Source organism: Schistocerca gregaria, chromosome 1 (assembly GCF_023897955.1).
Source record: "Schistocerca gregaria isolate iqSchGreg1 chromosome 1, iqSchGreg1.2, whole genome shotgun sequence".
NCBI classification, from domain to species: Eukaryota; Metazoa; Arthropoda; class Insecta; order Orthoptera; family Acrididae; genus Schistocerca; species Schistocerca gregaria.
This window is the reverse complement of record NC_064920.1, coordinates 607,015,674-607,028,248: the sequence shown is the minus strand read 5'-3', so window position 1 is coordinate 607,028,248 and position 12,575 is coordinate 607,015,674. Positions and strand designations below refer to the sequence as shown.

At 44.4% G+C, this 12,575-nt stretch overlaps 1 protein-coding gene across 1 annotated transcript in view; it reads right to left on the bottom strand.

Annotated features, from left to right (window-relative positions):
- Window positions 1–12,575, bottom strand: part of LOC126299449 (uncharacterized) — an 82,546-nt gene that overhangs the window by 42,119 nt on the left and 27,852 nt on the right. The window lies entirely within an intron of this gene.

Genomic DNA, 12,575 nt, shown 5'->3' with positions numbered 1-12,575 from the left:
ATTCCAACGTTTCGGCGTCTGTTGCAAGACGCCTTCCTCAGGGTGTGTTGCTAACTGCTGAATGCGCGCAAGTGTGGGTACATATATACTATGGAGGAGTGTTGTGATTGGATGTGAGGATGAGGAGGAAGGGTACTAGGAGTTCATTTTATTGGCGTTTGCATTGCGTCTTGTTATTGGCGGAAATAGGCGTTTTCCATTGGAGTTTCCTTTACTGCCTGCCACTGGTGGAAATCGGCGAATAGGAGACTTAGCGGCGACTGCAGCGTAGCGTTGTTTACTAACTGCCTAGTATCGACTAGGCCGCGTCAGCGCTCTGTGTACCATCCTCCGCTGTGGCCTACCGCACGCCTGTTGCTTTGCGCGAGCTGTCCTTCCGCAAAGGTGTCACAGCAGGCAGCCAAGACGCTGGAAGTCTGTACCCGTCTTCTCTGTTCATATTATCGTGTCGCTTGGCTATTTCTATAGCCTCTCTAATCTTCCTCCTCAAACTAAACGGCTGTTTCGCCAGTTCTCGGGCCTCTCGAAATTCGATGTTCATCCTGCACTGCTCATGATGTTCTGACACGGCTGATTTGCTATATTGTTTGAGGCGGATATATCTCTCATGTACAGTTAGCCTGGTGCTTATTGGACGCCCAGTCTCACCTACATACACCAGTCCACATTCACACTCGATTTCATAAACTCCGGCGGCATGAAACTTGTCAATTGTATCTTTTGTCGAGCCCAGAATGTCTTTTATTTTGTTGTTGCTACGAAAAATCGGCTTAATACCTGCCCGACGGAGAATTTTGCACAGATGTTCAGTAACCCCTTGTACATACGGTAGCACGGCGGTGTTCTGTGCTTCGTTCTGTATTTCCCTGTTGCCCTCCTCCTTCGGCGCCATGGTTTTGCGTATCAGCCTCATGTCGTAGCCATTAGCTCCAAAAATGGTCCTGAGGTTCTGCAGTTCAGCTTGCAGGTTGTATTCATCGCTGATCCTGTAGGCTCTCTTAGTTAAAGTTCGTAGGGCCGAATTCTTTTGCATAGGATGGTGGTGGGAGGATGCATGCAGGTACCTGTCCGTGTTGGTGGGCTTCCTGTAAACTCTGTGTCCAAGCTTCCCGTCTGGCTTACCATAAACTTCTACGTCGAGAAAAGGCAATACCCCGTTCTTTTCAATCTCCATGGTAAAATGAATTTTGCTGTGCTGCTGGTTAAGATGTTCGTGGAAGTTCTGAAGCTCTTCTTCTCCGTGTGGCCAGATAACAAAGGTGTCATCCACGTATCGTAGCCAGCATTCCGGACGTAATGGGGCGGACAGGAGTGCTGTTTCTTCGAATGCTTGCATAAAAATGTCTGCTGCAGCTGGCGAAAGAGGGGAACCCATACCAACACCGTCCGTCTGCTCGTAAAAATCCCCTTACCACCTAAAATAGGTGGTCGTCAAACAGTGGCGCACTAGCTCGCTGATGTCACGTGCCATGCGTTCCTCTAAGATGTTCATGGTGTCCGTCACGGGTACATTCGTGAACAAAGATTTCACGTCAAAACTGACCATCAAATCCGTATCAGAGACCCGCTTCTCTTTCAAAAGTGCTATAAAATGGGTGGGGTCCTTGACGTTTGCATCTGCATGTCTCACTAAACGTCTAAGCTTCGGAGCCAATTCTTTCCCTAATTTGTAGGTCGGCGAGTTGATACTACTCACTATCGGCCGTAAAGGGAAGGCTTCTTTGTGGATCTTTGGTACCCCATATATTCTTGGTGCCTGTGGCACCTGTGGAATGAGTCTACGGGTCGTGTCAAAATTCATCCTGGTTTGCTTCAGCAGCGCTTGACCGTCGGATCCCCCTTAAGTTTATGGTAAATGGGTTACTTCAAAAGATCCTCCATCCGCTTATCGTAATCTACTGTGTCCAACACTACGGTGGCATTTCCCTTGTCCGCCTGTATTATCACAATCTGAGAGTTGTTCTTCAGCTCCTTGATGGCCTGACGTTCCTCTTTACTGATGTTTTGCTTCGGAGGCTTTGCGTGAGCCAAGACTCGTACTGTTTCTTGTCGGATCTTCTCTGCTTCTGGTTGTGGTAGATGGCGTACCGAGGCCTCCACTGATTCGATAATGTCTTCTTTCGGTACTAGTTTTGGTGCGATTGCATAGTTCATCCCTTTCGCCAAAACTTTTGTGGCTGCATCGCTCAAGGTGTGGCTGGAGAGGTTCACCACTGTTCGTCGCGTATCCAAAACTGGCTGCAGTCGCCGCTAAGTCTCCTATTCGCCGATTTCCACCAGTGGCAGGCAGTAAAGGAAACTCCAATGGAAAACGCCTATTTCCGCCAATAACAAGACGCAATGCAAACGCCAATAAAATGAACTCCTAGTACCCTTCCTCCTCATCCTCACATCCAATCACAACACTCTTCCATAGTATATATGTAACCACACTTGCGCGCATTCAGCAGTTAGCAACACACCCTGAGGAAGGCGTCTTGCAACAGACGCCGAAACGTTGGAATTTTATAAATGACAATGCGGTCTCTAACCCAGAAGAATTTTATTGACAACTTAGAACTACTTAAACCCAACTAACCTAAGGACATCATACACATCCATGCCGAGACAGGATTCGAACCTGCGACCGTAGCGGTGGCGCGGTTCCAGGCTGTAGCGCCACTCTGGCCAGCTTTCGATTTACTCTCAAACCGTATTCTGTACTCATTGGACTGTTTATTCCATTCAGTAACTCCTCTAATCCTTATTCACTTCCACTGAAGATAGCAATGTTACCAGCGTATCTTATCACTGATATCTTTTCACCCTAAATTTAATTTCCGTCAATGCTGCTTCGATGTATGCAAGATGTTTCCGTAAGAGCGTGCAAAAATTTAACAGGACATTGAAGGTACTCTACTGAGCAATCTGAGGTAGGGAACATGACGTCCGAGGAGATAATAGGGAAAAAAATACATTACTGTGTGCTTTTTTATCTACATTAACTGCAATTATCATCGTTCGCACACTGCACGTACCGTTTGTACTCTGTCTCAAAAACTGTTTTGAAACTGGCGGTCATCAACCTCAATGCAAGCATGACATCGTGAACAAGATTCTGACTTACCCTGACAAATATCCCTGGTGTGTTTTGAATCACATCAAACGCAGCCACAATTCTAGCAACTAATTCCATCTCCAAATCCACTAGGGTCTCGTACTATAGATACCCCCGAAGGAAATAGTCCAGGGGATTCAGGTCAGTTGACGTAGCAGGCCATGGGATAGGACCTCCCCTTCCATTCCAGCGAACATGAAACACAACACTGAATGGTTGCGGCCATTCACAGTGAAGTGAGGAGGTGGTGCACCGTTATGCCATATCTACATGCTCTCATGAACAACCTACGCTACGTTCTCCAACAACTTACGTAGAACAGTTAGCACAAATCTCTAGTAAAGATGCCAGGTAAAAGATATGACTCGTTCTCCTTGCTCCCTGGTGGAAATAAAGAATGTACATGTAAATAAACAGCACTGTACGTGTAAACTTGTACGCATTCAGGGTCTTTTATTCTGTTATTCGGCGCAACGGATTAATCTGAGATGTACCCTTTACCCTATGGCTCCTGCAAGATGCAATTTCCATCCCACACGACTACAGAAGTCAGAGAGACGCTCCTAACGTTCTAAAGAGAAATGCCTGAAAAACTTTCAGCAGTAATTATCTTCTGGAGTCGTCCGCTGTAAGGAAATGACACAAAAATTCACAAAATTTCTTACGTAACTAGTGGGATACTTGGGTACTGGAGTAGTGCTAGTTAGTGTAAGAAAAACATGAAACTAACGAAAGTTATTACTTATTTTGCAAAAATTCTGAGAAATCACAAAGGCACTTTTAGTTATGAATTGAACAAGTTATATCTTGGTTCTTTTCGGAATGTGAAGTTACCTCTCAAGGATAGGATTCGCTAATGAAATTTCTATACAAAGTTTAAGATAGTTGTTGACTTGGCAGAATGGCTGAGAGGCGTGCCTACTCAACTTGAATAATCATCATTTAGAATATTTCTAGGTATGGTCGAGGCTGTCGCATGTAAAATGCAGTGAAGTGTACTGTTGTGGAGGAAATATGGGGCTCGCAATAGCTGTAGCACACAATACTGTAAGCTGTGATGACTGCTGTTGCGCCACTCACTGCTGACAAATAAGATAACTGTCGTTCGCCAATCAAACTCTCCCTATGACTTGATGAAGTCAAGGATTCCTATTCGCCCCTAGTCTAACTATTGGCGTGGTACACCGGTCAGATAATCAGTCCACCACAATGCTACACAAAATTCGCTCGTAGGCATTTAAATATAACTCTGTCCGTTCACACCGCACAATAAGTGTGTCGGCCAACACAGTCAACAATGCTTAATCGCAAGGACTCAATATAGAGTAGCACTTTGATTCACTCTCGACAGAGGTGCTCTCCCAGTGAAGTACTGAGGAGAGACTTGTTCCTCGCTCCAAGAGCGATAACAGAACGGTGCCTCTCCACACCAGATGTGAAGGGGTATATCTTTAGGTCTCTTCCATTATTCCTTCAGCTCAAGGCATCAGACATATCGTCTGCCAAACTTCTAAAACGGGAGAATGACGTTTCCTTTAAGGCGACCAATCCATAAACCTGTAGCATTGGCGTTTGGCGTTTGCTGTCTCCCTGTGAAAATCTCTGAAACTGCATGCTATGTGTAAAGAATGCGTAGGCTGGTCGCTCCCACACAATCTAGCGGAATTTAATTTTAAGCTGAACACGGGGTCATTCCCCCTTTTCACTTGGGCCCACGCTGTCCACTCCATGGGCAGTCACCAGCCAACATACGCTGGGTTGTCCTCTGAAGGGACCGGCCTCCCGGTGTGTGGTATACCTCTCTCGAAGTAAAAGCTTCTGTGACCGTCGTGTCTGGAATGTATGTGTGTACGCTAGCCTCGAGTATTTCAACCACGGTGCGCTTACTTGTTATTTGCATATCGTTTACATGAATTCATACAATACTGACTTTATCTTATCGAGTTTGGGTTCGAATGAAGCGTCTTGATATGCAGGATATGATTGTGAGGGCGGAATATGTAAGCAATGAAGGTCAGGAGTCCACGACATCTTACAGCATGTTAGTTGTAAATACACTGGAAAATAGTAATTCTAGACAAAGCGGTCGGAAAGTTCACTTTTCTGACCCCAGGTTGATCAGCGGAGCATCCCCTACGTCCTGATAAAATTTTTCTCGCTCTTTCAGAAACACTCTGTGGTCAACAGAAGGGGCAACAAACTACACCCCTGTCGTACAACCTTTTTCAATCCAAGCACTTCTTTGTTGAACCTCCACTCTTATTATTCCCTATTGTCTCTTGTACATACTCTCTGTATAGCTTACCCCTATTTCCCTCAGATTTTCGAACATCTTGTACCACTTGACATAGCGGCTCTCTTTTGCCCGGTCGACAAATCCTACAAACATGTCTTAATTTCTCTGTACTCTTACTTCCATCATGAACAACAATGTCATTACTGCCTCTCTGGTGCCTTTACCGGTCCTAACGCCAAATTTATCGTCATCTGACATATCGTCAACTTGTTTCCCATTCTTCTGTATATTACTCTTGTCAGTCAGTTGGACGCATGATCTGTTAAGCTGATTGTGCGGTAATTCTCACACTTTTCAGCTCTTTCAGTCTTCGGAACTGTGTACATGTTGTTTCTCCGAAAGTCAGATTGTGTGTCGCCAGATTCATACATTCTCACACCAACGCGAACAGTCGTTGTGTTGCCACTTCCATCAGTGATTTTAGACATTCTGATGTAATGTTGTCAATCCCTTCTGCCTTATTTGATCTTAAGTCTTCCAAAGCTCTTTTTAATTCACATTATAATACTGGATTCCCTACGACTTCTACATCGAGTTCTGTTTCGTATTTCAAGGGACACTTCCTACAAATGAACAGAAACTCCGTGAAGTGGATTTGTGGACACGCAGTTCACTATTTGCTTGCTGATGACGAAAAACTATCCTTGATTTTGACACTTCCTCAGTCAACGACATTGTGCAGTTGTCCGCAGTCCCAAATACAAATGATTTTTCTCTAATTTTCTTTCCTGTCTCTTTCTTCACCCATCGCTGAGTTGGGGTGTTACAACAATGAGAATTTGGTCCACGTGTTTTCCACTCTTAGTAATGATTGGATATTCTCATATATATACAAATATATATTCATGTCCAAAAAGCTTTGCGCCGATAGTCCCACTGCCTATGACGAATTACTGTTCCCTTCTCCATGCATGTTGGTTTCCTGCTATGCTCGGTAGTGTCAAGAAAAAATGGTAGGGATTCCGATGACGGGAAATTCGGGTTCGAGTGCCTGTTCGGCACAAGTCTCCATTGTGGTCATACCATTACGCAGCAACTGGTTGTCCATATTGACTACTGAGGAAACATTTCATGTACGTATTTATGGTAAACATAACATAAAATTTGTTCTGTTTTTATATGTTTTGGTGTACTTTGTTTTGGAGGGGATAATTTTATCCAATTTCATGTCTTCTTGTTTAATTTCGAAGGACCTCATTGTAGATATCTTACTTAAAATTTATTTTTATGTTCACTGGCAATGTTATACATACACTCCAGGAAATTGAAATAAGAACACCGTGGATTCATTGTCCCAGGAAGAGGAAACTTTATTGACGCATTCCTGGGGTCAGATACATCACATGATCACACTGACAGAACCACAGGCACATAGTAACAGGCAACAGAGCATGCACAATGTCGGCATTAGTACAGTGTATATCCACCTTTTGCAGCAATGCAGGCTGCTATTCTCCCATGGAGACGATCGTAGAGATGCTATATGTAGTCCTGTGGAACGGCTTGCCATGTCATTTCCACCTGGCGCCTCAGTTGGACCAGCGTTCGTGCTGGACATGCAGACCGCGTGGGACACGCTTCATCCAGTCCCAAACATGCTCCATGGGAGACCTCACGCCCCACGTGTTGAGCAATTCGGCGGTACGCCCACCCGGCCTCCCGCATGCCCACTATACGCCCTCGCTCAAAGTCCGTCAACTGCACATACGGTTCACGTCCACGCTGTCGCGGCATGCTACCAGTGTTAAAGACTGCGATGGAGCTCCGTATGCCACGGCAAACTGGCTGACACTGACGGCGGCGGTGCACAAATGCTGCGCAGCTAGCGCCATTCGACGGCCAACACCGCGGTTCCTGGTGTGTCCGCTGTGCCGTGCGTGTGATCATTGCTTGTACAGCCCTCTCGCAGTGTCCGGAGCAAGTATGGTCAGTCTGACACACCGGTGTCAATGTGTTCTTTTTTCCATTTCCAGGAGTGTATATGCGAAGCCCTATGAAGTGTCTGGCAGAGAGCTTCCTTGGATTCTCTGCAGGAAACGGTAAATTTTACAACTCAAAGCTGAAATCTACGATACTTCGATAATGCTGGGCGACCTACAGCGCGTAATCATGACCTCGAGAGAAAGGCTTGTCTGCATTATGTCCTGTACAAAATATTTGTAATTTACTTACACTACTAAAAATTCCCGATAGAGACTCTAACTCAGGACCTTGGCCTTTCGCGAGTAAGTGCTCTACAGACTACCCAAGTGTGACTCACAACCCGTCCTCACAGTTTTACTTCCACCGGTACCTCACCTCCTACATGGAGGAAGTTGAGCCGAGGTGAGTCCCGTGAGGGCATATGCGTAATCCTACTGGCGCCAATTGTGCGCTCGTTGCGTTGTCTGTGGCCCCCTTAGTGTCATCTGTGTTGGGTTGTGTGTTTCCTCTGAGGCTGTGTGCTGGCGAGTGGTGTCGGACACGGAGCTTGGCGGATGTGCCTCAGTACTCGACGTCCTGACGATTGCAGCGAATTAACACCGTTGACCGTTGCTGTCGGGGAGTTTAGTGGGCAAGGAGCGGCTCTCATCGCGTGCAACCTGGTCACTCAGTCGTGGCGTGCTAAACACGCCAAGATGTGCTGAACAACTTGTTAACAGCCACGCGCAGCACAGCAGTACTGTCCATTGCCTACCTGGAGTCCGGAAGCTATTGGCCTCCTTGGCATTTGTTTGAAATTATCTGTGAAGACTGTTTCGGAAGTACTATACTTAAAGACTATCAATCCTGCCCGGTGTTTGCTGGCCAGGAATCCAGTTTCTTTATGCCCTTCGGTGAACTCTCTAGGGCTGTGTGTCTCAATCTGGAGGTTTCTGGATGCGCCAAACTAATACTTAGGTATGTTAATCTTGTACTTGAAATCATTGTCTGTTATTATTGAGTATTTGATACTACTGATTGTAGTCTCTTTTGATGTAGACCTCATGGTACTTCCTGTTTTGTTGAACTCATGGCCTGTAACTAAAATTGTGTGCGCTCGGCGTAAAAGTTGGTCATATGTGTGTGCGTGCTTGTATTCAAACTTTCTTACTCTGTGTTGTGGACGCCTTCGGGTTACAGGATGAAAGGAGTCTATTGGGGCACATTACTATGTGGCACCGGAGTATGATTTTATAAACGATGTATGTCTTTGACGGGCTTTATGTCGCTGACTCTGCAAGACCGCAGCGTGGTCACTGTCATTCTCAGCATCGTTGTGAAAAATCGGGAAGTTGTCCATTTCGGTGTCTTTAATTGTGATACTACGCGCCGTAACCTAAACACTTTTGCTCTGCATCGTTAATCACACACAGGGTGCAAATCCAAAGACAAAATATTGAACAATCAAATCAATGGAAAACAAGGCGGAGCATAAGAATGCCGATGAACTGTGGAAAAATTTTGCACAAATTAGTAAACTGCGTTGCGAAAAAAAACTAATATTATCGCTACAGAATATATATATATATATATATATATATATATATATATATATATATATATATATATATATATATATATATATATATGATTTCACAAGGACTGACAGAGCTGTCGTCAAGTGTAACGTTCTTTTAAATAATAGAAGTTTTAAGATTACGTTGAATGAATGTCTCAACTATGGAATGGATACAACACGCAAATTGTTGTTTAGCGTGTTGTAGCTGTAAGTGGTGTACTTACTCTGTGTTACTGTTGGCAAAACTTTATACGAATTGATAGGACAATGCAACTCTCAACACCAGCAAGGAAATACAGTCACTGCAAATTACATTCAGCCTCTTAGGTGCTGAATCATCTGGCCCTGTTCAAAACTGATAACTCTGGTCCCTGTACGCATAACATATAAATTAAATTGTCTTATCTCTAAAGTAGCAAAGATCAATACGCTATATATACTGAACTCTGGTGAAAAACATAAATATGCTAGTTACAGGCTCAGAAGTGTGCAATGCTGGCCATAATACTTGAAATGCACATGAAATTCTTTTGGCTGGTAAATGAAAACGTTCAAGAAAAAGCAACTTCTTTAAAAAATATATGACCTGGACAGGGAGGAGGTACTGATTGTAGTGAATGATTAACACGCAGTATTTGTAGCAAAATTATACTGTAATTTAAGTTTGGCTTTGCAAAAAAACATGAAACAATTGAAGTTACATTACCCACAATTGATTCACAAAGAAATGAGATTTAAACAGCAAGTATTATTTAACCTCACTAATCCAAAATAAATGCAACTCATCAGATTACATGTAGCTCTGTTAACAAATCTTAAAAGCATAACAAAAGTGAAGCATCTAACTACCCTTTTCATGAAAGGGTTTACGTACATTCTGTAGTTACTTAACAATTACAAATTATCAGCCAATTCATCTATACTAACACGCTTGCATGAACACATCTGCGTACATGTTCTCGTGATTCCTACATTAATCTAACAATTGGTGGCTTCACAAAAACTGCCTACTCCATGGTCTTTCGCTCACAGATGGCTACCTATAACTAAGCTCCCAGCACTCTCTTACTCCAACACTAAATTATCACAGACCAGAAGCAGTAACTCTGGGTCTGTGGTCTTACAAAGTCAGCGATACAAAGCCTGTCAAATACATACATCGTTTATAAAATCATATTCGGGTGCCACATACAAATGTGCCCCCGTAGACTCCTTTCGAGGGTACAACTTAACTGGCGTCTGCCATTTGGTGCGTATCCCAATTACAGTGCCTATTAGCCCCTAAGAGGCGCCACACACCTTTATTTTTTTTAAACTCTTGTTTCAATTATTATGTAATTATTCTTTCTTTCGTCTTGTTATTGCTGGGAAGCCACTCCCTTACGGAAAATATATTAGCTGAATTTTTAATTTCCCATTTAAGTATTAATGTGTACGTTAATTTTGGTCAAACTTGTTTAGCTGTTTGTTGTTTGCTATATGTTGACAACCTTGTATGGCAGTGGTTGACGCTTTGCTGTTGTGCTGGTCCGAGGCAGCGGTGCATTTGCCTTCTGCTGTAATGGCTTTTCCGCTGTCGCACGTTGCCTAAATCTTGGCAGGTCACACGCGATTCTGCAGATCTCCCGTTTCAGCCTCAGGTTGAGTAGTTTGTCGTTAATCTTTTGGAATCGTGCCAGGGCTGGGGTGTCGCCGGATTAGGAAGTAATTACCTCTTTCTGTAATTGTAAGGACCTAGTGAGAGTGTGGTTAATGTCTTTGGGCAAATAAAATTAAGGGTTTAATTCTCATGACGATTTTAATTATGGTTTAGGGGCACGGTAGTTTATTTAACTACTTAGTGTGATTCGTGTGGAAGAGGCTTGTGGCCAATCAGTGAAGTACTATTGTCGCTTCGATATTACATGTGGTTAGCCTTTGGGCAGCTTGGCCGTATCTTGCCTGTATGAGAGCAGAATAAGCAGTGGAGGTATATGAATTTTAACGTCTTTTATGTAATGTTTGTTGAACTTATATTCAAGTCCCGTTGTGGGATTATCCCACACTTGTGATCTAGTTGCGGGGACAGAGTGCCGTCGCGAGTTTGTTTCATTAATTAACTGTTTGTAGACGGGACATCATTGTGTTGCACAGTTGAGATTTTTTGTATTATTTGTAATTTTACGTATAATGCAAATGTCCTCATACATTGTGAATTTAATTCAAAAATCTTAACTATTTGTATGTACTAGAGCATACGCAGATGGCATTGTGTTCCTCGCCCGGAAAGAGATGGAGACTAGCTCAGTCCTGGATTGGCTACAGACGTATGGGATGGCGACTGGCAGCTAGGTCAACTTCCGACAATCGCAATTCATGCATATGGGGCGTTGATTAGAACCAGGATCGAAAGGACCCTTACCTGTGGTGCAAACCCTTCGAAGTTTCGGTATCACCTTCCATAAGGAGAACCGAAGAACGGCTGCGGACAACTAACGACGGTTGCTGCTGAGAGTTCGCACGTCAGTACGACTGAACGCCCTACGGTCCGTGGATATGCTGCAACGCGTGTTTACCCATCAGTCCTTATCTTGCTCCCATGATTTGCCACCGCACGATGGTTATGAGGATTCAGGCGGCTTTTTGGTGCTATGTAAGCTTGGGACAGCTCTTTAAGGTGCAGTACGACACACTTACCCTCCCAGCGCGAGAAGGGAGCGTTGGTTTAGTCAACGTACACGAGAAGACGCGTGCCATGTGTACTAATACTATGTAGAAACGGTGGCGAAATGGGAATCATTCCACTATGGGGAACAGCATCGATGAACTGTTACCAACTTCGCATCTTTCCCCCGTCAGTGTCGGATATATCGTCCCCGTTACCGTACATCCGCACGTTCACCGCTCAACACAGTTACGTTCGTGCGCATTTACCGACGTTCCGACGACCGCCGTCGAAGGACGTGTACCATCTGCTTCTTCGACACATCGCCCTAAACAAGACAGGACGGAAACATCCTGCTGTTAATTGGCAAGTGGCGCACGGCAAACCACCCCATCATGCCTACAACAGTCAGGTCAACGTGGTACTTCGTCTTGAATCGGAAACAACCAACGAATGGCAAAAAGTACGCAATACATTTGACGAATTCACCGATGTGTCAACACCGAGCAATGCTGGTTACGGGTGACCACCGACTGGTCTGTGGCGTGGCATTGCGTCTCTGGACTCTGCCGAGAAAGAAAGGTAGATCATAGCGTTCATGCGGCTCAATATACGTCCTTCAGTCTCTTCTGACATAGGATTGACGGCCCATTACCTACACCAAGATGCAGATATGAACTTACTGGGTTACTGACAACACTTGCAATATGGACATATAAAAATGTTACGGTTATGAAAGTACAATGCACTACATGCAAATTTCCTAGGAGTGGTTTATGCGGACCCTTCAAATAATTGGGGTGTGCCGGGTGCGCAAAGATGAGCGGCGGTGCTGTTGTTTGTGGAACAAACCAAGCAAAGCGATAGTGATCAGCTATGGAAAAGTAGGCGAGTATGCGACCCAGAAAGAACTAAAAGCTGCACTGCTAGCAACGGAATGTTCCTTTTTAAATGTTGAAGGTTGTCGGGGTGGCCTCACTTTGACTCTTTTGTTATTTCCTGCTGCCTGGTAGAACGGCAGCGAGGTTACTTCCAGGACAGTTATGACGTTATAAGG